General features: G+C 35.8%; 1 pseudogene; it reads left to right on the plus strand.

Moving 5' to 3' along the window:
* The first annotated feature begins 324 nt into the window (after window positions 1-324).
* Window positions 325-2,958, plus strand: LOC125168332 (cofilin-1-like; annotated as a pseudogene).
* Window positions 2,959-26,373: the final 23,415 nt, after the last annotated feature.

Consider the following 26,373-nt stretch of genomic DNA (forward strand, 5'->3'; position numbering starts at 1 on the left):
TTTAAATCGTTTGATTCTGCTAAAACATTTTTGAGTCCATATGATACGACAAGCACTGATCTTGGCATGAGATACTCAGACATGAACAAACCAAACAAGGTGCTTGTCATCAAAGAGTTAAAATTTAGGCGCAGCAGTGGGGAAGGGGGGTGGGGGCACCGAGGCATGTCGGTTCCCCGGGGGCGGTTCACGGGGGCGCTCCTTCAATGGGAGCATGCAGCATCGGAACTCGGCCACAGGGGCGGGGAAGGAAAAGTGCGCCAGCGGTCTTGGCGCGCGCACCCCACCCAAGGGCTGTTACTGCCTCTGCTCAACGTCCCTCACCCTCCCTGGCTGGCGGGCTTCTGGTGTGGCGGTCTCTGATGGTGTCATCAAAGTGTTCAATGACATGAAGGTTCGTAAGTCCTCAACACCAGAGGAGGTAAAGAAGCGCAAGAAGGCGGTACCCTTCTGCCTGAGCGAGGACAAGAAAACATCATCCTGGAGGAGAGCAAGTAGATCCTGGTGGGTGATGTGGACCAGACTGTAGACGACCCCTACGCCACCTTTGTCAGGATGCTGCCAGACAAGGACTGCCACTATGCCCTCTATGATGCCACCTACGAGACCAAGGAGAGCAGAAGGAGGACCTGGTGTTTATCTTCTGGACACCTGAATGTGCACCCCTTAAGAGCAAAATGATTTATGCCAGATCCAAGGACGCCATCAAGAAGAAGCTGACGGGGATCAAGCATGAATTACAAGCAAACTGCTATGAGGAGGTCAAGGACCGCTGCACCCTGGACGAGAAACTGGGGGCAGCGCCATCATCTCCCTGGAGGGCAAGCCTTTGTGAGCCCCCTCCAGCCCCCTGCCTGGAGCATCTGGCAGCCCCAGACCTGCCCGTGGGGGTTGCAGGCTGCCCCCTTCCTGCCAGACCCAAGGGGCTGGGGGGATCCCAGCAGGGGAAGGACAATCCCTTCACCCCAGTTGCCAAACAGCCTCCTCACCCCCTGGACCTTCCTCCTACCTCCATCCCTGACAGTTCTGGACTTCCCAAACTGCTTTTAATCTTCTCATTCCTCTTGGGTTGAAGCAGACCAAGTTCCCCCCCCCAGGCACCCCAGTTTGGGGGGGCTGTATTTTTTTAACGATACCCCAGTTCCCCACCTGTACCCCCCTTTTCCCATGCTGCCAACTTTTAACGGCAATAGTGACTGTGTTTGTCTGTTTAGTCCTGTGTATAAAAGGAATGTTGTGGAGATGACCCCTCCTTGCGCCACTGGTTCCCTTCCCTTTTGCCCCTGGTCTTCGCCACTGATGGAGGCAGGACAGTAAGGGACCTTCAATTAAACACACACACACACACACACACACACACACACACACACACACACACCAATAAAAAAAAAAGTTAAAATTTAGAGGATACAAATGGTAAATAAGCAAACAAATTTACATATTATGATAAAGTCTGGAAAAGATTAAAATTCAGGTGAGACGCTGAAGAGCAACGGAAATCACTTTATGTGGGGTGATCAAAAGAGTCTGTGGCGATGTGAGGTTTAAGTTGAAATCTGAAGAAAATGACCAAACATATGAAAAGTTAGAAGGCAGAGCATTCCAAGGAGAGGAATAGTAAGCAATGGGGCCTGTTTACATGGGAAGGGTGAAGGAAGTGATCTTTAAGAAATTTAAATGAGGCCAGTGTGACTGGAGCATAATGAGAAAGGGTATGAATGATGTAAGGCCAGGTAGTGTACATATCAAGAAATGCCCTGTGGAACAATGTAGAGGCTGGATTATATTTCTTATCAGTGAGTTTCCATCGAAGGTTTTACCCAGAAGGTGGCATCATCTGGTTTTTACTTTTTTACAAGACCAGTATATCAGCTATGTGGAAAATGAGTTAAATAAGGGCATGTGGAAAATGAGTTAAATAAGGGCAATGTAAAAGAAGGGAGACCAATGACTGGTTTGTGACAGTAGTCTGGACAAGAGTGATGGTGTCTTGGACCCACGTAGTGGGCTGATTCTTAGATTTTTGGTTTGAGCAACAGGGTAGATAGTGGTGGTATCTATTGAGATGGGAATACCAGGAATTAATAGTTTTAAGTAAGAGGTAACCCAGAGGTTAGTGTTTAATAAGTTAGGTTGAGATGTGTAACATGTTATATTTAAAGGTGCTGAAGATCTTGTCTTTTTTAGTTGGGAGATTCATGTTTGACCACAGTGATGAAAAAGTATGCTTACATAAGTTTACTGAAAATTCAAAAATAATCAGCAAAAGTTTAGAAATAGAATTTATAATTTCCAGGTAGCAAAGAAGAGTTAAGAAAACCTTATCAGTATGACCAACAGCTAGGGAAGGTCAATGAAAACAAGAAAAAATAAATCATATTATAAACAAAGTGTCAGAATATATCTAGACATCTCAGTAATTATACTAGATCTAGTTACTTTGGTTGCTTATAAGTTTTTGCTATAATGTTTCATGCTAAAATGAGTATATAAATTTTGGTAAAAATTCAGGAGTATTATATAGGAAAATTCCTAGCAGTGGCATTGTATGTCAGAATGTGCATTTTAGGTATGGCAGCTTATCAATTACATATCAGTTGTTCTTTAAGACAAACAACTTTTGTCTTCACTTATTTTCCTTATTGATTGTGTTTTCTATGTTACTGATTTCTGGTCTGATATTTATCCTTTCCTTTTTGTATGCTTATTTTGGATTTCATTTACACTTCTTTTTTGGGTTTGTTTTTGTTTATTAAGGTAGAAGCTGAAGCCATAGTTTTAGTATCTCTTTATATACAAATAGATATTTTATACTATAAATTTCCCTCTAAATGCTGCTTTAGTTCCATTACACAAATTTTGATGTGTTCCCTGTTCTCTTTTCATTAAAGATAGTTTCTCATTTCACTTGTAATACCTTCTTTGATCCATGGATTATTGAGAACTAAGTTTTCTTAGTTTCTGAATGTTTAGAGATATCCTTCTTTTATTGAAATTAAATCCATTTTTGTCAGTGACCATACTTTGTATGACTTGAATTATTTAAAATTGATTGAGACTTGGCTATAGTTTAACTGGTAAATATTCCATGTATAGTTAAATGCAAACTGTATTATTTTGTTGGGGGAGTATTCACCCTTCCTGATATTCTTTTGTTTGTTTGTTTATTTATTTTTGAGAGACAGAAACAGAGACAGAGTGTGAGCAGGGGAGGGGGAGAGAGAGAGAGAGAGAGAGAGAGAGAGAGAGAGAGAGAGAGAATGAATGAATCCAAACCAGGCTCCAGGGTTTGAGCTGTCAGCACAGAGCCCAATGTGGGGCTCATACTGATGGACTGTCAGATCACGACCTGAGCTGAAGTCACATGCCCAACCCACTGAGCCACCAACACACCCCTCACCCTTCCTGATTTTCTATTCCATTAATCATTGAAAGTGGACTGTTAAAATCTCTGACATCTAAATATGTATTTGTTGATTTCTCCCTGCATTTTTATCAATTTCTGCTTCATGTGTTTTAAAGCTCTGTTATCAGATGCATAAATGTTTAAAATTATTTCCTCTTGATAAAGCAACCCCTTTATCATTACAAAATGACCTTCTTTTACCCAGATAATATTTTGCTCTGTAATCTACTTTGAGCGTATACTCTAATCTGTGATTACTGCTAGCTTAACATTAAATATCTTTTTTAAAATGTTTATTTTTGAGAGAGAGTAAGAGAGAGAAAGCACACATGTGCACGGAGAAGGGCAGAGAGAGAGAGAAAGAGGGAGACAGACAATCAGGAGCCATAAGCACAGAGTCCGATGCAGGGCTTGAACTCATGAACTGTGGGATCATGACCTGAGCTGAAATTAAGAGTCGCATATTTAATCAACTGAGCCACCCAGGTGCCCCAACATTAAATATATTTTACCATTGATTTTCTTTGTGGTATTATATTTAAAGAGTATTTCTTGGGCAGCATATAGTTGAGTGTCATCTTTTCATCCAATCTGACAATCCTTGTTCCCCCCCCATTTTTTCCCTTTAATCTTTTATTCCATTTTTAAAATTATAATTCCAGTGTAGTTAATATACAGTGTTATATTAGTTTCAGGTATACAATACAGTGATTAAACAGATTAAACAGATCCATGTATTTACTCAGTGCTCAGTAAGATAAGAGTACTCAATCCCTTTCAACTATCTCACCCATTCCCCCATCTGCTTGTTGTCTATAGTTGAGTCTGTTTTTTGCCTTATCTCTCGCTCTTTTTTCTCTTTGTTCACTTGTTTCTTTTCTTAAATTCCATATTTGAGTGACATCATATAGGAGGTGTCTTTCTCTAACTGGCCTATTTCACTTAGCTTTATACTCTGTAGAACCATCCATGTTGTTGCAAATGACGAGGCTTCATTCTTTTTCATGGGTGAATAATATTATCTTATATATATAAACCACATCTTTTTTATCCATTCAACTTTGGATTGACACTTGGACTGCCTTATTAGTTTGGCTATCTTAAATAATGCTGCAGTAAATACAGAGATGCTTGTATCCCTTTGAATTAGTGTTTTCATATTCTTTGGGTAAATACCCAGTAGTATGATTACTAGATCATAGGGTAGTTCTGTTTCTAATTTTTTGAGGAACCTCCAAACTGTTTACCAGAGTGGTTACACCAGTTTGCATTGTTATCAACAGTGCATGAGGGTTCCTGTTTCTCCACATCCTCATCAACAATTACTGTGTCTTGTGTTTTTGATTTTAGCCCTTCTGACAGATGTGAGGTGGTGTCTCACCACAGTTTTGATTTGCTTTCCCTGACAATGAGTTATGTTGAGCATCAACATCATAAGCATCATGTGTGTGTTGGCCATCTGGATGTCTTCTTTGGAGAAATGTCTGTTCATGTCTTCTGCCCGTTTTTAAATCAGATTATTTGCTTTTTGGGCATTGAGTTGTATAATTTCTTTACATATGTTGGGTATGTTGTTTGCAGATGTCTTTTCCCATTACATAGGTTGTCTTAGTTTTGTTGGTTGTTACCTTTGCTGTGCACAAGCTTTTTATTTTGATATAGTCCCAATAGTTTACTTTTGCTTTTGTGTCCTTTGCCTCTGGATATATAACTAGAAAGATACTCCCTTTTTTTGTATGAAATTTATTGTCAAATTGGTTTCCATACAACACCCAGTGCTCATCCCAACAGGTGCCCTCCTTAGTGCCCATCACCCACTTAGAAAGATATTCTTACAGCAATGTCAGAGAAATTACTGGCTGTGCTTTATTCTAGGGTTTTTTTTTATGGTTTCAGATATCACATTTAGTACCTTAATCTATTTTGAGTTTATTTTTGTGTATGGAGTGACAAAGTGGTCTAGTTTCATTTTATTGCATGAAGAGGTCTGGTTTTCCCAGCATCATTTGTTGAAGACACTGTATTTTTCCCATTGCATATTCTTGCCTCTTTGGTTGAAGATTAATTGACCATATAATTGTGGGTTCATTTCTGGGTTTTCACTTCTGTTCCATTGATTTGCATGTCTATTTTTGTGCCATTACCATACTGCTTTGGTTACTACAGCTTTGTAATATAACTTGAAGTCTGGAATTGTGATACCACCAGTTTTGTTTTTCTTTTTCAAGATTTCTTTGACTCTCCTTGGTTTTGTGGTTTCATATAAATTTTAGGATTGTTTGTTCTAGTTTTGTGAAAAATACTATTGGTATTTTGATAGGGATTGCATGAAATGTGTACATTGCTTTGTGTAGTGTAGACATTTTAACACTACCTATTCTTCCAAACCATGAACATGGAATGCTTTTCTATTTCTTTGTGATTGTCTTGAATTTTTTTTCATCAGTGTTTTCATAGTTTACAGAATATAGGTCTTTCATTACTTTGATTAAGTTTATTTCTAGCTATTTTATTATTTGTGGTGCAGTTGTAAATGAGATTGATTTCTTAATTTCTCTTTCTAGTGCTTCATTATTAATATATAGAAATGCAACAGATTTCTCTACATTGATTTTATATCTTATTACTTTACTGAATTTATTTATTGGTTCTAGAAGTTTATGGTGCAGTCTAGATTTTCTCTATATAGTAACATGTCATCTACATATAGTGAAAGTTTTACTTCTTCCCTAACAACTTGGATGCCATTTATTTATTTAGTTAGGTATCTGATTGCAGTGCTAGAATTTCCAGTACTATGTTGAAGAAAAGTGGTAAGAATGGGCATCCTTATTGTGTTCCCAGTTTTAGGGGAAAAGCTCTCAGTTTTTCACCATTGAGTATGATATTAGCTGTGAGTTTTTCATAAATGGCCTTCATCATGTTGAGCTATGTTCCCTGTACACCTGCTTTATTGATGGTTTTTATCATGAATAGATGTTGTACTGTGTCAAATACATTTCTGCATTTATTAAAGTGATCATATGGTTTTTATTTTTCTCTTATTGATGTGACATATCATGTCAATTGATTTGCAAGTATTAAACCACCTTTGTATCACTGGAATAAATCCCATTTGATCATGGTGAATGATTCTTTTCATGTATTGTATGATTTAGTTTTCTAATATATTGTGGATTTTGCGTCTGTATTCATCAGGGATATTGGCTTGTAGTTCTCTTTTTTTTTTGAGTTTTTATATCACTTTGGTATCAGGGTAATGCTGTCCTCATAAGATGAATTTGGAAGTTTTCCTTTCTCTTCTAGTTTTTAGAATAATTTGAGAAGAATAGACATTAATTCCTGTTTACATGTTTGGTAGAATTTACCTACGAAGCTGTCTGGTCCTGGACTTCTGTTTATTGGGAGTTTTTATTATTACTAATTGAATTTCCTTGCTGTTAATCCATCTGTTCAAATTTTCTTTCTTCCTGTTCCAGGAATGTATCAATTTCTTCTAGGTTGTCCAGCTTGTTGGCATATAATTTTTCATAATATTTTCTTACAAGCATTTGTATTTCTGTGGTGTCAGTTATTTTTTTTTTTGATAAATCTGGTTAGAGGTTTATCAATTTTGTTGATCTTTTCAAAGAACCAGCTCTTGGTTTCATTGATCTGTTCTATTGTTTTTTTAGTTCGTAGATCATTTATTTCTGCTCTAATCTTTATTATTTCCTTCTTTCTACTGGTTTTGTGTTTGTTGGTTCTTTTTTTAGTTCCTTAAGGTGTAAGGTTAGGTTGTTTGACATTTTCTTGCTTTTTGAGATAGGGCTGTATTAGTATAAACTTCCCTCTTAGAATTGCCTCATCCCAAAGATTTTGTAGTGTTGTGTTTTCATTTTCATTTTTCTCCATATAATTTTTGATATTCTTTGCTTTCTTGCTTGACCCATTCATTGTTTAGTGACATTTATTTATTTTTTAAATAGGCTCTTTACTTGTAGCCCAACATGAGGCTTGAACTTACAACTCTGAGATCAAGACCTGAGCCGAGATCAAGAGTCAGATGCCTAACTGAATGAACCTCCCAATTGTCTCAAATAGCATGTTATTTAACCTTCATGTATTTGTGTTCTTTTCAGAAATTTTCTTGTGGTTGATTTCTAGTTTCATAGTGTTGTGGTCTGAAAAGATGTATTGTATGACTTTGATCTTTATGACTTTTTTGAGACTTGTTTTGTGACCTTATACATGATCTGTTATGGAGAAGGTTCCATTGGAACCTTCCATTGAACACTGGAAGGTTCCATTGAACATTGGAAAGAATGTGGCAGTGCCTGAGTGGCTTAGTCGCTTAAGCGTCCAACTTTGGCTCAGGTCATGATCTCATGGTCTGTGGGTTCAAGCCCTGTGTCGGGCTCTGTGCTGACAGCTCAGAGCCTGAAGCCTGCTTCAGATTCTGTGTCTCCCTCTCTCTCTTCCCCTTGTGGTCTGTCTCTGTCTCTCTGTCTCTCTCTGTCTCTCTCTGTCTCTCTCTCAAAAATAAATAAACATTTAAAAAAAAATTTTAAAGAAAAGAATGTGTATTCTGGTGTTTTAGGATAAAATGTTCTGAATATATCTGTTACATCTATCTGGTCTAATGTGGTATTCAAAGTCACTCTTTCCATGTTGATTTCCTGTTTGTGTGACCTGTTAATTTATGCAAGTGGGGTATTAAAGTCCTGTGATATTATTGTATTACTATCTTGCTTCTGTGTTGGGTGCATAAATATTCACACATTACATCTTCTTGTTGGATTATCCCCTTTATTATTATTTGTTGTTCTTTTTTTGTCTCTTGTTACAGTCTTTGTTTTAAGGTCTATTTTGTCCAATATAAGTATTGCTACCCTGGCTTTCTTTTGACATTCACTTGCATGGTAAGTGTTTCTCCATCTCTTCATTGTCATTCTGCATGTGTCTTTAGGTTTGAAATGAGTCTGTCATAGGCAGCATATAGATAGGTCTTGTTTTCTTAACCATTCTGTCACCCTACATCTTTTGATTGGAGCATTTGGTTCATTTACATGCAAATTAATTATTGATAGGTATTTATTACCATTTTGTTACTGGTTTTGTAGTTGTTTTTGTAGTTCTGTGACCTTTTCTTATGGTGTGCTGGCTTTCTTTAGTGATATACTTTGGTTCTTGATTCATCTTTTGTGTATCCATTACTGGTTCTTTAATTTGTAGTTACCATTAGGTTTGTACATAACAACGCCATATAGTAGTCTTTGTTAAGGATGGTCACTTAAGTTTGAACCCATTCTTTACTCCTCTTACCACCTTCCCCCCCACCCCAACATTTTAGGTATATGGTGTCCTAGTTTACATATTTTATTCTGTGAGTCCCTTGACTGATTTTTACAGATATACTTCTTTTTACTGCTTTTGTGTTTCCTACTTTTGTTACTCTTCTTTACAGTGTTTCCTTTCCACACAAAGAATCCCCTCCAGCATTTCCTGTAGGGCTAATTTAATAGTCATAAACTCCTTTAGCTTTTGTTTGTCCCGGAAACTCTTTAACTCTCCTTTTCTTCTGAATGATAGCTTTGCTGGGTAGAGTATTTATGACTGCACTTTTTTTTTTACTTTCAGCACTTTGAATCTATAATGTCGCTTCCTTTTAGTCTGCAAAGTTTCTGTTGAAAAATCTACTTAGGGGTTTCCTTTTGGGGTTTCTTTTGTATGTAACTGTCTTCTTTCATCTTGTTGTTTTTCAAATTCTCTATCATTGCTTTTTGCCATTTTCATTACTATGTGTCTTTGTGTGAAGCTCCTTGGGTTGATTTTGTTGGCGGATCCTGTGCTTCCTGGATCTGGATATCTGTTTCCTTCTTCAGATTACTGAAGTTTCTGGCTATTATTTCTTCAAATAAATTTTCTGCCCACTTTAATCTCTGTTTTTCTTCTAAGATTCCTATAATGGGAATATTAATATGCTTGATGAGTCACTGAGTTACCTAAGTCTGTTCTTACTTTGTATCTATTTTTTCTATTGCACTACCTGCTCAGCTTGATTACTTTCCATTAGTCTGTCCTCCAGGTCACTTACTCATTCCTCTGCTTCTTCCAACCTGCTATATATTCTATCTAGTGTATTTTTACTTTCATTTATTGTGTCCTTCATCTCTGATTGGTTCTTTTTTAATCTCCTTGTTCAGGGTCTCACTAATGTCTTCCACTCATCTCTCAAGTCCAGGGAGTATATTTATGATCATTATTTTAAATTCTCTATCAGACGTATTATTTATATCCATTTCTTTTATATCTCCTTTTGTGGCTTTGTCCTGTTTTTTCACTGAGGACATATTCCTCTCGTCATTTCATCGAATTCTCTGCATCTGGTTCTTTGTGTTTGGAAATTCATCTATTTCTCCTGCTCATTATAGTAATAACCTTATGAAGAAGAGTTCTTGTAGTACACTGCAGTGCCATGTCCCCTGTTCACCAGAACCTGGTGCTTCAGGTTTTTTCCTATGTAAGTTTTATGTGCCCTGCTGTTATGTTCTGGCTGATTTTTCTTCCAGTCCACTCATCTGCAGTGGCTCTCTTTGCTTATTGTGAGCAGTGTTTGATCCCTGGCTGGGATTGGTTACATAGTTTTAATAAGGTATGCACCAGTCTGCTTATAAAATAAGACCTTCCCCTCCTGCCACTTGGACCAGGGGTGCTTCGGCCCATCCACAGTGTGTGCCTGGGTGGGGTGCACAGTTTTAACAAGGCGTGGGTGGGGTTCAACAGGGCTCCCTGCTGGCACCAGACCAAGGCAGGTGAAATGTACAGGTGGAGAGACATTGTATTGGCAAGGTTTGTGTCATTTCTCTGGTGGAGTGGACCAGCATTACCAGGACCAAGGCAAATGTGACTAGAAATGGAAGATCCCCAGAAGTTCATGGGTGACAGGGCTTGGTGTAAGCAAGTTAGGTAGTGTGTGTGGGTGCTGTGCTGCTTCCCGCAGGTGGCTCTGAATTTATGCTGCGAGTCAAGGGAGGGAAATGGTGACTGCCAGCTCCTTTGTTACTGGAGGAGTCTTCCTGTGAATTCTGACCCTCCAGGCACTCTGTGAGATGAGTAAATAATTCTCCCTCCCATGTGCTGCAGGCATTTTTCAAATTGCTGGTTGTACACTATATTTCTGCAGATTGTTTGTTGTGCTTTCTCTTTAAGGGCACTCACTCAACTTCCCATCTCCCTTGGGACCCTCCCAGAACCAAGCTGGTTTATTTTTGAAATTCCAGGCTTTAAGTCCCATTGGTTGTAAAAACTCATGAAATTTGGCACCTCTTGCTTTCTTAGCCAAATGTTAGGGGGATTCATCTTCCCTGTGTGGGCTGCTTGGTGTGACAGTCTGTTTCTCTCACTTATCTGTGCCTACAGGTCCCTCCCTTGTGTGGATACTGTGGTCCCTTTAGCTTACCACTGCATGTCTGCCCTTCCTACTGTCTTTGATGTGTCCTCTTCTCTACCTTTAGTTGTGGAGTTCTGTCAGTTTTCACGTAGTATTCTGGACTATTTATACTGATATGAATGTTATCTAGTTATATCTGTGGGACCAGGTGAAGTTGGGGTCCTCTTACTCAACCATCTTCCCAGCCTCCTATTCCCTGATAGTCCTTGCTTTTTGATGGGAATGATTAGGTTAGTTACATTTCATGTGATTATTAATATGGTTAAGTTAAAATCTAGCATGCTACCAATCTACTATCATGCTGTTATTTCTGTTCTTCTCTGCCTTCTTTGAATTAATTTTATTAGTATTTTGTTTCTCTTCTTTGTTTTTTATTAGCTATAACTTTTTTGGTATTATGCTTATAGTTGTTTTGGGGTTATATAGTATCCATCATTGATATATCACAATCAGCCATCAAATAGATGTTATGCCACCTCATTTATGATGCATGGACCTTAAAACTGAATATATCCATCCCTCCTCGCCTGACTTTTGTACCTTCATTGTCATATATTTTTCTTCTCCATGTGTTCTAATTCCCTCAGTGCATTGTTATTCCTTTTACATTAAGCTGTCAGTAATCTTTCAAAAATATGTAAATAATAAGAATATATTTTATTGGTACCCATTGAGTTATTTCTGGTATTTTCTCTTTGTGTAAATTCATATTTTCATTTGTTTATCATTTTCCTTCTGCTCTAAGGACATCTTTAAACATTTCTTTAATTGCAAGTCTTCTTGTGATAATTCTTTGAGATTTTGTGTGATTAAAAAAACCTCACTTTTTTCTTATCTTTTAAAAATATTTGCTGGAAATATAAATCTAGAGTGACAAGTATTCCCCCGTCCCACCTTAGTCCTTTAAGATGTTATTCTCTTGTCTTCTGGCTTGCCTTACTTCCAATGAGCAGTATGCTGTCATCTCTATTTCTTGTCATGTGTATATACTGTGTATTTTCCCTCTGGTTAATTGTAAGATTATTTCTTTACCTCTAGTTTTAAGCAGTTTAATTTAGATGTGCTTTGATGTAGTTTTGGTTCTTTTGCTTCTGGTGATTTAAGCTTTTTGGGTCTGTGTGGTTGGTAGTTTTAATTGAGATTGAAATTTTCAAGCATTATTTGTTCAGTACATGGTTTTTTCCTTCTCTTTCTACTTTTTCTTCATGAACTATGGGCACATATATATTAGGCAATTCAAACTTGTCCAACAGCTCACTCACACACTGTTCATGTATTTTTATTTTTCTATTTTATTTTGTACAGTTTTTTTTTTTTAGTTTTTAAGTTCACTAATCTTTTTGGCAGCAGTGTCCAATTTGCTATTAATCATAGCCTGTGTGTGTGTGTGTGTGTGTATGTTTTATCTTTGATATTATTATTATCATCTCTAAAAGTACAATTTGGGTCTTTTTAAAGAATACATATCTCTCATCTCTTTTTAATAAGTCATTATTTCCTATGGTTTTTTTTTTAAGTTATAAAGTACAGCTATAAACCTGTTTTAATGTTCCTGTCTACTAGTTTTATTATCTTTGTTATTACTCTGTCACTTTCTCTTGATTTATTTTTCTCCTTCTCATGTACCATATTTTCCTTCTTCCTTGTTTTTTTTGCCAGTAATTTCTCGTTGAATGGTAGGCATTGTGAATTTTAACTTTTTTGGTGCTGCATATTTTGTGCTATATTTTTGTAATTGAGATTTATCACTTTGGCTGAAGCAAGACCATTGCTGTTTGTTTCCTCTCCTTTTTTTCCCCATGATGCTTTCTCTTTGTTCATATAGTGTCCTCGTACACCTGTGCTAATGAGTCCTCAACTGAAGACTTGAAACCTCTGTAGGTTTCCAGAGTTTCTGTTGGTGTAGCCCTCTTGTCTCTGGAATTCTACTATATATGTCATAGCTGTGTAGGACTCACAACTCTGTTACCTCACCTCAGGGAACCAAGACACTATTGGCTTCCCACTCTTTGTACATGAACTGGATTCTTTATCCAGGATGTAAATTCTGGCAGTTGTAGGCCTCAGCTCATTTATTTCCTTCCTTTCAGGAATTACTGTCTTTCATTTCCTGATGTGTTATATATTGAAAACCATTCTTTTGTATATTGTGTTTCAGTTTTAACTTGTTTCTTATTTTTTGGTGAATCTGGATAGAAGTAGAAATTATATGTTTTTATTTTGATTTAACTTGTTGGGTGCTCTGCAGCTGTGGCTTGATTTTTTTCCTTCAGTTTCGAAATTTCTCCACCATTTCTTTTCCAGTCTTGTTCCTACCTATCTTCTATCCCTTTTTCTCTGCCATTCCAATTACACACATACATATATTGCAATTTTTCTTTCTATCCCCTGGGTCTTTTACTCTTTCTTCTGTATTTTTCTTTACTTTTTTAATTTTCTTTTAAAAAAATCTTTTCATACTTATTGCTAGAAAATTTCTGTTGATTATTTCCAGTAAGTGAATAATTATTTTTATAATATGCTATTAAATCCATTTTTAGAGTTATTACTGTTGAGATTGTATTTTTCATGTCTAGAATTTAGACTTTCTTTTCCAGTTTTCTCCTGTAAGTCTTATTTTATTTTCATCTTATCTCCTTGAACATTGTAACTACATTTATTTTAATTATAGGCTTTGTGCCTTAATTATCTGTATTCCATGAGCATTCATTTTTATTGTCTGTTGTTTCTCTTCTTTTATATTTATGTTGTTTTATTCCTCATAGTCCACTTTAATTTTGAATGGCAGTCACACATGTAGTATGAAAACAAAATGTAGAAATAATTTTAAGTTTTGGATGATGTTCTTCCTTCAGAGGAATGTATTTGCTTCTGACAGGTAGCTCAAGCAAGTCAAAGTCATAGAGCTAGTATGTTACCACATTTATGCTTATTCCCATGTTAAATGACCTCAGCACAGAGAGTGGAGACATGTGAGGTGCCTCTTCTTACGTTCTGACTCTAATTTTGTTCCACTAGCATGCGGTTGTCAAAATCATACCTCAGCTTTTCAGCTTCTCAACCTCTTCTCAATTTAGCAAGTAGCATTTGGAGAAATGTAGCTCCAAATGCTGGACTCCCCTCACTGCCTTCTTTTGGGTCTAGGTTTCAAAATTTTTAGTGCCTTGTTGGGTCTCCAGTGACTTCAGCAGATACTTTTAATATTTTGTCCAGTTACTAGTTATTCTCTCTGGGACTATTGGTTTGAATTACCTTGCTTGTGATTATTAGAAGAGGAAGTTCCATTCTTACTCTCATTATATTAGTAAGTATCTGTAACCCTTTGATCAAGATAAAATTAATTTATAAATAAATATTTTCTGAAGTAAGTAAATTTTATTTGACCAGAAGTAAGAAATTACTCTAAATTCTTTAAGCTAAGGACATGAAGAAAATGTTATTGGAGAAATGATCAAAATTAGAGGTGATAATTGACAATGGGTATCCATAATTTTGAGTGGGGCTAAACTTTGTATAACAATGATTAATTTAGCAAATGTGGTTTTGACATACTAGTAAAAATAAGTTCACATCCCAGTTAATTGTTCACAGATATTCTGTTAGTGTGCTTTTGGTAGTGATAGTTTGAGCCTGAGCTGAATCTAATGTAATAGGTTATTTGTGTGTGTGTAGGTACGGTCAGTGTAAACTCTAGTAAGGGAAATTGGGAAAAATTAAAGCTTGGGAGAATGGTCAAAATCAAGAAGGTATAATGTAGAAAGATTACTTAAAATTTTATAATGGAAAAAAATTAAGTATTTTATTAATTGAGGTTCATTAGGAAATATGAGTATGAACTAATGGCTCTAGTAAAAGTGTATTTTTCAGCATTGTCACCAAAGAGAACCAACAGAATATAAATACCAGTAATGGGTATTGAGGAAAAAATATAATATTCATACCTACTACTTATATTTTAGACTCTATTTCACTGTACATTAGAAGTATTATTTCAAGATTACATGATTTCATGTCTCTGGCCAGGGAAACGTTAAAAATAAAAAGTGTTTGAAATATCTTATTGCAAGAAGTCAAAGGTCTTTGGAAATACTAGCATAGCCTTGAAGAAGCCAAGTTTATGGTGTTTCCATTAGCTAAATTGGTACAAAGTAAGACTTGAAACGACTAATAATTATTGCTAATTGGGACAAATTGAGTCTGTGAGAATCTACTACTCCTTAATGATATTCAAAAGGGAAAAGTTAATATGATTTATATAAAAACATAGTTGTATTACAAAATAATTAAATATTCTTAAGAGATGAGTGAAATGTACAGGTCAGTCTATTATCTGCTGGACAGTAAAACCTCTTAGGGAAACTAATAATAATATGCTTCTTATTTTTTGTCTTCCTGGCCTGGTAGGCTATCAAAAGCACTACTCATTTTCTTAATCTCTTTGCCTTCTCTTCAGGAATCGTCATGTTTGCAGGAAGAAAGCAGATTCAAATGCTAGTATCAACTTACAGGGGGATTTCTATCTTTATTTTATTTTATTTTTCTTTATTTTAATTTTTAATATGAAATTTATCGTTAAATTGGTTTCCGTACAACACCCAGTGCTTATCCCAACAGGTGCCTTCCTCAGTACCCATCACCCACCCTCCCGTCCCTCCTAGCCCCCACCATCAACCCTCAGTTTGTTCTCAGTTTTTAAGAGTCTCTTATGTTTTGGCTCCCTCCCTCTCTAACCCTTTTTTTTTTTTTAATTGAATTCAGCCTCATGATTCACTACTTTGAGGGACTGAAATGTATCTTCAAAAAAAATCTCAATGCTTAGAAAAGAGTTAGGTGATCTTTGATTACTCATGCTTCTTGCCACCCACTAAAAACATAAAATCATTGTGATTTGCAAATCATTAATTCACAAGTTTCCACTACTGCTGACTGATATGGTAAATATACATTAATGCAGAACCATTGATTATTTAGGCAGACTGAGAAAAACTTGAAGAATTGGCATTTTGGAAAGAAAACACAATAAAACAAAATTAAATAAAACCTACATGAAAGTGATAGGGCCAGAAGTTCTGTTTATATAATGAGGTATTTATAATGTTTTAATTGTGGGGATAAAAATCCTGCTTTATGTACTTTGGAAGCATGGTAGTGGTGACAATGAATGTCGCTTAAGTTAATGTGACCTCATTTGGACATAAATGCTCTTACATTTGGGGTCATTTGTGTTTTATACTGAACATTGCAATAAATTCTGAGGGCATAGAGTTGTAGCACTGTTATTCCAGGGGAAATTCTGGCTGTGTTTAAAAATAGAGAATCTTTTAATATTGAACTTTTAAAACTCTTGAGTATTATAAGTATTTTTTCTATCATAAATTAGTAATACAAAAATAGTTTTAAAAATGTTATAAACAATAAATATAAGGTAAAATTCATTTTACTGCCCTGACTGGTCACAAATAAAAACAATTTCATAAAAGTGGATACAGGGGGAATACAAATTCCTATTAATTCTGATGGAAAGGAACCTATACCATATGAAAGACCATATTTGAAAATTTGTTAGTCATCCTGTACTACTTTTGGCAGTATTCTCAATGCTCAACCTTAAAGTAGTGAAGGAGACAGAATGTCTGTGCTCCCATGGAGAGCTACCGTTCCAGGGAGGAAGAAGTATCCAAAGAAGAAACAAAAAAGGTAATCCATAATTGTGGATTTTACTTTTATGTTCTTAGAGAGCAAATGTCATATATAAAAAGTCTCAAGGAGGGGTGCCTGGGTGGCCACATTGGTTAAACATCTGACTCTTGATTTCAGCTTAGGTCATGATCACATGATTAGAGAGATCCAGCCTCATGTCAGGCTCCAGAACTCCATGCTAATCACGGAGCCTACCTAGGATTCTCTCTCCCTCTCGCCCCTTCTCCTGCTCACTTGCACACATGCTCTCTCTTTCTCAAATAAATAAACTTAAAAGTCTCAAGGACATTTCCCTTTTATAATGACAACTGTATAATTTATTGTCTAAACAAGGGCACTAAGGTGCTAAAATAATTGAAGTAATTTAGTTTTTAAATATTTGTTGACTGAGAAATTAGCTTTATTATCTGTATGAATTTATAAAATATTTTTTCTCAAATTATTTTTAATTTTAATTTTCTCAAAATGAAAATAACATGCATTTGTGTACATTAAAGCAAAAATTTTTTTGAATCATTGATTTTCTAACATTGAAATAGCACAATTTGAATGTTTAATTTTGGTACATATGCACATATTTTAATCACTTTTTAAACTTTATAATACTGTATTACAGGTATTTTTCTGAAGGACCTTTTTTTCAACAGGTTTTATTTTTATTTTGCCAGATGATTCCAATACTTTAAAAAGTAATTTTATTATTGGTGTACCTAGCTGTGTCAGTCAGAGATCATGAGACTCTTGATCTTAGAGCTGTAAGTTTGAGCCCCATGTTGGGTACAGAGATTACTTAAAAAATAAAATATTAAAAAAACAATTTTATAATTAGTAATTTTGAAACGTTTTATATTTTTAATGAACTCCTTCTCTAAAGACCATATTTTTTAAATAGAGAAAATATTCTTTCCTTGGTGAGTCACCTGGAAACATCCAAGCAGGTTTTTCTCTAAATGGTAAATATTCTCAATTTTCATTCTGCCCCTATTGATATATATAAATATTTTAATCCATGTGTTTTCCAGGTACGGCCTTTTTAGCCTCCTTTAGAAGTTTCTTTGATAAAACCTTTCTTTCTAAACCCCAAACTCATAAATTCTATTTAAAATCCTTTTGAATATTTTACCATATTTGGATGCAAATCATAGGCCTTCACAATTTAATCCTCTAGTATAGAATGTAAATTTTTCCAATTAAAAATAGGCGTTCTGTCAAAAGATTCTTCCAACAAGTCATGATATCATACAATTCAATTGCAGAATTTCAGGAATAAGTCTTATAAACTGTTTGATATTTTAGCATTCAGTTTGTTCAGTTCCTCACTTGTTCTGGAATAATTTTAACTATTTTCTGATTTGCAAATTTTGTCTTCATATTATTGATAGAAATCAAAATAGTGGTTGAGGACTGATAAAAGGAGTGAAAAGAAAATTTTGTGCAGTGATGGAACTATTCTATATCTCATTGGGGGTAATGGTTATACAAATTAATGCTTTGATTGAAACTCATCAAAATGTACTCTTAAGATCTGTGCATTTTACTGTAGGTAAATTTTATGATAAAAAATGAAAATCAAAGCAAAACAAAAACCTAAGTGCTCATGTGAGGAGAGTGAAACAAACCAAAGTAAGCTATGAAGCATTCATAAAAATTAGCATTCATAAAAATTAGCATTCATAAAAATTAAAAATACATATACATAATACAATAATACATGTTTTATAAAACACATATGAAACAAAAAAAATCACTTAACAGTATAGAATGGTTGTTTGGTTGCAGAAGTTGAAGGAGGTGTAGAAATAGGGGGAAAGGGGGATAAAAAATTAAAATAAGAGTTTTCTTGCATTGTCCTTTGAGTAGTAACTTGTATACTAAAGTCCAAAATTTAAAGAAAAGAATGTTATTAGAATTGTGTGAATAATCTTTTTTAAAAGACATTTTATAAACATGTTCACAATGAGAATTTGTCTCTGTTATTCTCATCTACTTGAGAGTAAAGTTTCATGAAACTTGGTCCATGAAAATTCTTCTCAGTGTAGTCAAAAGTAATGATACAATAATAAAATAACTGAAATGCACCTGGCTGACTTTTTTTTTTAGTAATAAAACAGAACAAGGGAAAAAAGGTCTGTGCCAAAGCATTTGAACCCCATTTCTCTGTTTTTTACACATATTAAATACAGGTTATTGATTTGAAGAATATTTACACAAGCACGGTAGTCCATATGTGAAGACAAAATTACAGTTCTTTAGGGCAGAGATGCCCAAGAATGCTCTCATCTTTAGATGGTATTCAGGTACTGTCTGAATTAAACATGGGTTTGTTGGTTCTATATTAAGGAAAATAGTGGATTTTAAACTATAGAGTCACTGTCATAGGTTATAAAACACGATACTGCAAAATGCCAGCATATTAACTTTTATTATTCAGTCACTAGTTAGCATACACTTGTGGACATTTAGCTGAGAAGTATGAGAAAAATTATACTCTTTCTGAGACACTGTTTACAGGCTTCATAATAGGGGTTTTGTAGTAGTATGAAGTATTCTTATTTGTTTGTTTTCATTATTTTATAATGTGTCCTCAAAACAGCAAATATTATTGTAGTATGATTCTAGGTAAGCAAAACTTCTGTAGAATTATTAAATGTTAGATTCAGAAACTAACCTGTAGGTTAGTCAGACCTTTACTCAAAACCTCTATTTGTGGGGCGCCTGGGTGGCGCAGTCGGTTAAGCGTCCGGCTTCAGCCAGGTCACGATCTTGCGGTCCGTGAGTTCGAGCCCCGCGTCGGGCTCTGGGCTGATGGCTCAGAGCCTGGAGCCTGTTTCCAATTCTGTGTCTCCCTCTCTCTCTGCCCCTCCCCCATTCATGCTCTGTCTCTCTCTGTCCCAAAAATAAATAAACGTTAAAAAAAAAAATTAAAAATAAAAACAAACCTCTATTTGTTACTTGAGAATGGGTGTTGATACCATGCAGGTGATTTAGAGGGTCATTAATTTAACTTCTGTGATCAGTAACACTTTCTAAAAATCACACTCAGATTTCCTCCTACCTATAAGTATTTAAACAGGTTTGTATAATTTTGTATGTTTAATTTGATTAAACATATAATATAGATGCCATTTAAAATTTTTTTTTATAAATTGGCTACTTCAAATATTTTTGTTTAGTTTAATATGGAAAATAATTTTAAAGAAAAAATATTTGATTTAAGGGTACAAAACACCATATAATGGCATCTGGACTTCTCATTTGCAGGAATAGGTATTTATCCTTTATAATAGGCATATATCCTTTAGAATAGGGAAATTTCATGTATGTTCTTTAGTACAGTATTAGAGTAAATTAGTAAAAAGAAAAATAGAGTAATGTTACTCAGTACCCTATGTCTTTTTTTTTGAAGACTTCATTTTTAAAAATTTTTTAAAAATTTACATCCAAATTAGTTAGCATATACTGCAACAATGATTTCAGGAGTAGATTCCTTCGTGCCCCTTACCTATTTAGCCATCCCCCCTCCCACAACCTCTCCAGTAACCCTCAGTTTGTTCTCCATATTTATGAGTCTCTTTTGTTTTGTCCCTCTCCCTGTTTTTATATTATTTTTGTTTCCCTTCCCTTATGTTCATCTGTTTTGTCTCTTAAAGTCTTCATATGAGTGAAGTCATATGACTTTTGTCTTTCTCTGACTAATTTCACTTAGCATAATACCCTCCAGTTCCATCCATGTAGTTGCAAACGGCAAGATTTCATTCTTTTACATTGGCAAATAATACCCCATTGTGTGTGTGTGTGTGTGTGTGTGTGTGTGTGTACCACATCTTCTTTATCCATTCATCCATCGATGGACATTTGGGCTCTTTCCATACTCTGGCTATTATTGGTAGTGCTTCTATAAACATGGGGGTGCATATGTCCCTTCAGAACAGCACACCTGTATGCCTTGTATAAATGCCTAGTAGTACAATTGCTGGGTTGTAGGGTAGTTCTATTTTCAGTTTTTTGAGGAACGTCCATACTGTTTTCCAGAGTGGCTGCACCAGCTTGCATTCCCAAAAATCTGGGAATTATTATAATAATTAGAAATGTCAAAATGTGGAGAATCTATATGACAATTTTATTTAAGCTTTAGAAGTACTATTGAAGCACATTTCCCCATTAAATGCCGAATCAGGCAGAGGCCTTTGAAGTAAATTGTTTACATTGATTTGCAATCCCATAAGCCTTTATAGGGAGCTATCCTCTTTGAGTTTACAACCTTGCTTAATTCAGCAGAAAATTACTTTCCGCCTATTTCAGAGACCCACTTAGAGGACTTGTGCTCAATTAAGAGAATTCTGCCTGTGATGATGATGAAAGAGGGACTGAGAACCCCTTTGATAACAAGACATACAATTATGTGTGTACACAGAATAGCCTTTGCTTATGGAGAGCTGATTCTATACCTCTGACTAAGGGGATGATAGAGGTGAAAAAGTATTCACCATGGGGCCTGGTACAGGATAGGCACCCAAATTATTATTCCTGTGAAACAGCAGTGAAGAAAGTGTTAACCTCCTCAAAACCTCTCATCTCTAGCGAAGGGGTATATAGAACTAAGATTCTTCCCGCGGTTAAGCAACTCTTAAATAGCAAACACTTTCTGGCCTTTCAAAAGATTGAATGCATCAGAGTACCTATAACACGTGAAATTAAAAAAAGGAAGTGAGCAGTATCTTAAGAATACCCTAAAGATAAGAAACACAGCTGTTATGAAACCAAATGTGCTAATAGAGAAATTTTTAAATATTTTTTTGGTTTATTTTGAGAAAGAGAAAGCACGAGTGGGGGAGGGGCAAAGAGAAAGGGAGAGAGAGTATCCCAAGTAGGTTCCTACTGTGGAGCCTGACATCGGGCTTGAATCCATGAACTGAGATATTGACCTGAGCTGAAATCAGATGCTTAACTAAATGAGCTACCTAGGCACCCCATAGTAGAGAAATTTTTAAAGAGAATTAAAATCGTTCCTTAAAGTTTACCCAGAGAAGGGTAGTGTTTCATGATTAAGAAAAAATATACAAGGCTCTTCTGTTATAATGCCCATATTTTGTTGTATACTCCCCATTCTGAAAAGTCATATTGTGAGTCAACTACATACTGAGATAAAGGAAGCATAGGGAGAGGTGATCACATTCCACAGCAGACAGTGACTGAGTCTCAATTCTAGCTCTGCTGTTTACTAACCTCTTAACTAGCAATATTAATAATAGCTTCATCACAGGGTTGTTGGGAAGGTTAAATAAGTTAATATATGTGTAGTACTTAGAACAGAATGTAGCAAATAATGAATACTATATATATGTTGACAATTATTAATATTTTATTTTCACTTCATAAGCATGAATTTTCTGTAATCAGAGACTGCCAGAGCAAAGCAAAGAATGCTTGGTGTGCTAAGCACGTACATGTTTTTGTTTATCCACTGGAATTTCTATCACATGTGAGAGGTCTTTTGCTTACTTGATGGAGTTTAGGGTCAAAGAAAAGAACTGGTTTGCATGAGGTCATGTCAGTCCTTGATTCATTTGCTTTTAGAGCTTCTCTTTTTCTCCCCATAAGAAACATTCACTCTTTTATCTGCTGAGGATCATTTCCACCTTCTTGTAAGTACACACAATTTCCTTTGAAAATTTCCCTTCCCTGACAGGGATGTCAATCATATTCTATCAAACCTAACAAGGGTAATATGATCAGGGCCTGGCCAGACAAGCAGTGTATTATCTAAATATTACAAAAGAAGGGCCAGCTTATCTTTATGTAGATATTAATATATAGAGCATACTTGGGGATCAGCAAGCTGGCATCATGTAAACCTGAGGCTGTCTGCAAATATGTCATCCCCCATCATCTTTTGCTCACATACGGAGGAGGGAATGAGACACACACATAGAGGGAAGCAGAAGGGTTCACCTTGTGAGGGAGGTACAGAAATGCAAAGACTACTAGAATATATAATTGGTAAAGGATACAGTCTTCAATATATGACGTTGGGCAAACTGGATCCCTATGTTACACCACACACGAAATCAACTCAGTTGTATTAAAATGAAAAAACAATTTGTAGAATGGTAGAGAAAGTTTGCTAATCGTATATTTGGTAAGGACTTAATATCTAAAATATATTGGAATTCACACAGTTCGGTAGCAAAAAAAAAATTCTGATTTGAAAATGGGCAGAGGAACTGAATTTTTTCAAAGAAGAAATGCAAATGGCCAACAGGCACATGAAAAGGTACTTAGCATCATTTATCATCAATGAACTGGAAATCAAAAACACAATGAAATGTCACCTCATACATACCTGTTAATATGGCCATCTTCAAAAAGACAAGAACTGACAACTTTTGGTGAGGGTGTGGAGAAAAAAGGAATTCTTGTGCACTGATGGTGGGAATGTAAATAGGTGTATCTACTATGGAAGAGAGTATGGAGGTTCCTCAAAATTTTAAACTAGACCTACTATATGATACAGCATTGCCGTTTCTCAGTATTTATCAAAAGGAAGTAAAAACAGTATATCTGCATTTCCATGTTCCTTGCAGTATTATTCACAACTACCTGATGCTGTGCAGTCCTCTATGCTGTGCAACATAGTAATTTCTTGCATTAAAATATGCATTTCCTGGGATGAAACTTGGGGATGGGGGAAAGTACAAATTATCTTTCCTTCAAATCCCAGCATATAATTTTATCTTGCTGTTAGGCAGCATGCAACACTAGCTCTAAGTTGGTAATTAGGACCAAGGATAAAACCCCCATGCCAATTGCTAAGGTATAGAAAATACTCAACATTCCCTCACTTCAAAGCTTCCACTGATAAAAATTTTGACTTTGATTTTTAGGCGATAGAATCCATAAGAGCAAAATGAATAGCCAGCCAGCTGGAGTTTTATGAGAGCTGGATTGTCAGAGCAGTCTGAGGGTGACATCCAGGGGCATTTTATTGCCCAATACCTATGTTGATTTTTAGGCCATAAAACTGGCAGCAAGAGCAACTGGACTGCTGACCTGGCATAGTCACCAGCATTGGAAGTTTTCCCAGTGCACTTTCAAGTGTGAGGGAGAGAGATGCTGCAGTGAGCACAGCCAGAGACAGCCAGATAGGCAGAATGAGAAACTTGCACTAAGTGCAGAGTAAGAAAACTTTGCTGATTCTGCCCATCTGGATGGATATGAGCTAAGTTCTGGACTATAGTCACTACCACCAGTACCTTTTTCTCTATTTGTGTTTTAGGTAGATTCATCACACTTTATGGAATCCTGAGAAACCATTTCCAAATCTGATCAGTCAGAGGTGTGAAATTTGAAATAGTATAGAGGAAATAGATATTACTGGACAATAACTGGATGTTATTGGATAGAAAACTAGATGTTATCTTTTGGTGAAGGGATAATTCCACTGTTGTTTATACATTGAAGAGTTCGTTGGAGCATTTTTAAAATAAGTATGCCCTAAAGTCCTCACATGAGTGAAGTCATACGATGCTTGTCTTTCTCTAATTTCATTTAGCATAATACCCTCTAGTTCCATCCACGTAGTTACAAATGGCAAGATTCCATTCTTTTTGATTGCCGAGTAACACTCCATTGTATATATATATATACCACATCTTCTTTATCCATTCATCCATCGATGGACATTTGGGGTCTTTCCATACTTTGGCTATTGTTGATAGTGCTGCTATAAACATTGGGGTGCATGTGCCCCTTCAAAACAGCATCCCTGTATCCCTTGGATAAATACCTACTAGAGCAATTGCTGGGTTGTAGGGTAGTTCTATTTTTAATTTTTCGAGGAAACTCCCCACTGTTTTCCAGAGTGGTTTCACCAGTTTGCATTCCCACCAGTGGTACAAAAGAGATCCTCTTTATCCGCATCCTCACCAACATCTGTTGTTGCCTGGGTTGTTAACGTTAGCCATTCTGACAGGTGTGAGGTGGTATCTCATTGTGGTTTTGATTTGTATTTCCCTGATGATGATGAGTGATTTTGAGCATTGTTTCATGTGTTGATTGGCCATCTGGATGTCTTCTTTGGAGAAGTGTCTATTCATGTCTTTTGCCTATTGCTTCACTAGATTATTTGTCTTTGGGTGTTGAGTTTGTTAAGTTCTTTATAGATTTTGGATACTAATCCTTTATCTGATATGTCGTTTGCAAATGTCTTCTCCCATTCCATCGGTTGCCTTTTAGTTTTGCTGATTGTTTCCTATGCTGTGCAGAAGATTTTTATTTTCATGAGGTCCCAATAGTTCATTTTTGTTTTTGTTTCCCTTGCCTCTGGAGACGAATTAAGTAAGAAGTTGCTGCAGCCAAGGCCAAAGAGGTTTTTGCCTGCTTTTTCCTCGAGGGTGTTGATGGCTTCCTGTCTTACATTTAGGTCTTTCATCCATTTTGAGTTTATTTTTGTGTATGGCATAAGAAAGTGGTCCAGGTTCATTTTTCTACATGTCGTTGTCCAGTTTTCCCAGCACCACTTGCTGAAGAGACTATATTTATTCCATTGGATATTCTTTCCTGCTTTGTCAAACATTAGTGGGCCATATGTTTGTGGGCCCATTTCTGGGTTTTCTATTCTTTTCCATTGATCAGAGTATTCTTGTGCCAGTACCATACTGTCTTGATGATTACAGCTTTGTAATACAGCTTGAAGTCTGCAAAAGTGCATAGTTTAATAAATTTTGACATATGTATATACCTGTGAAATCACCACAATCAAGGTAGTGAACGTATTCATCATCCCTCCTCAAATTTCCTTGTGTCTTTTATAATCCCTCCATCCTTACCTCCCTGTCCCTTGCTAGGTATAGATTTCTAGTTGACAGGTTTTTTTCCAGCACTTAGAAGATGTTATTCCACTATGACTAGGCTCACATTGTTTCTGATAAATCTTTTGTCATCCTTGTCTTTATTCCTTTATATGTAATGTGTCTCCTTTTTTCTGGTCACTTTTAAGACTTTGAGCAATTTGATCATGACATGCTTTGGTGCAGTTTTTAAATAAGTGTCTTGCCTTTTGCATTTGGGGAATTTTTCATACTGTCCTCTCTAGTTTCCTCAAACTTGTAGAATTTTAGCCATTATTCTTTAATTTTTTTTTTCTGTACACGCTCTTTTCCTCTCCCTATGGAACTTTTAATTACACATCTACATTACTCTGTTTGAAGTTGTCATATAGCTCAGTAATTCTCTCTTCATTATATTTTTAGCCTTTGATCTCTGTTTCATATTCTATAGTCTCTACTGCTAGGTCTTCAAGTTGATCATTTATTTCTGCTATAATATCTAATCAGCCATGCAGAGGATTTTTCCATTTCTAACATAGCAATTTTAAGCTCTGGAATTTTGATTTGGACTCTTTTTAATATTTTTTATATTTTCCATGTCTCTACTCAGCATACTCTATTATAATTCCCTTAACTTTCAAGCATGTGGAATACAGTTGTAATAACCAATTTAGTGCCATTACCCTTAATATTAATACCTTGTTCTGCAAACTGAGGGTTGATGGGGGGTGGGAGGGAGGAGAGGGTGGGTGATGGGTATTGAGGAGGGCACCTTTTGGGATGAGCACTGGGTGTTGTATGGAAACCAATTTGTCAATAAATTTCAGAAAAAAAAATTTTTTTTAAAGTAAAAAAAATAAATAAATAAAAATAAATAAACATTAAAAAAAATTTCAAAAAAAAAAGTTCTTAGCACACACAAAGATAGTATTTATGTGAGGTATTAACTATATTGTGGTCATCATTTTTCAATGTATGTTATCAAATCATGTTGTATACCTTAAACT

Source organism: Prionailurus viverrinus, chromosome A1 (genome assembly GCF_022837055.1).
Source record: "Prionailurus viverrinus isolate Anna chromosome A1, UM_Priviv_1.0, whole genome shotgun sequence".
NCBI classification, from domain to species: Eukaryota; Metazoa; Chordata; class Mammalia; order Carnivora; family Felidae; genus Prionailurus; species Prionailurus viverrinus.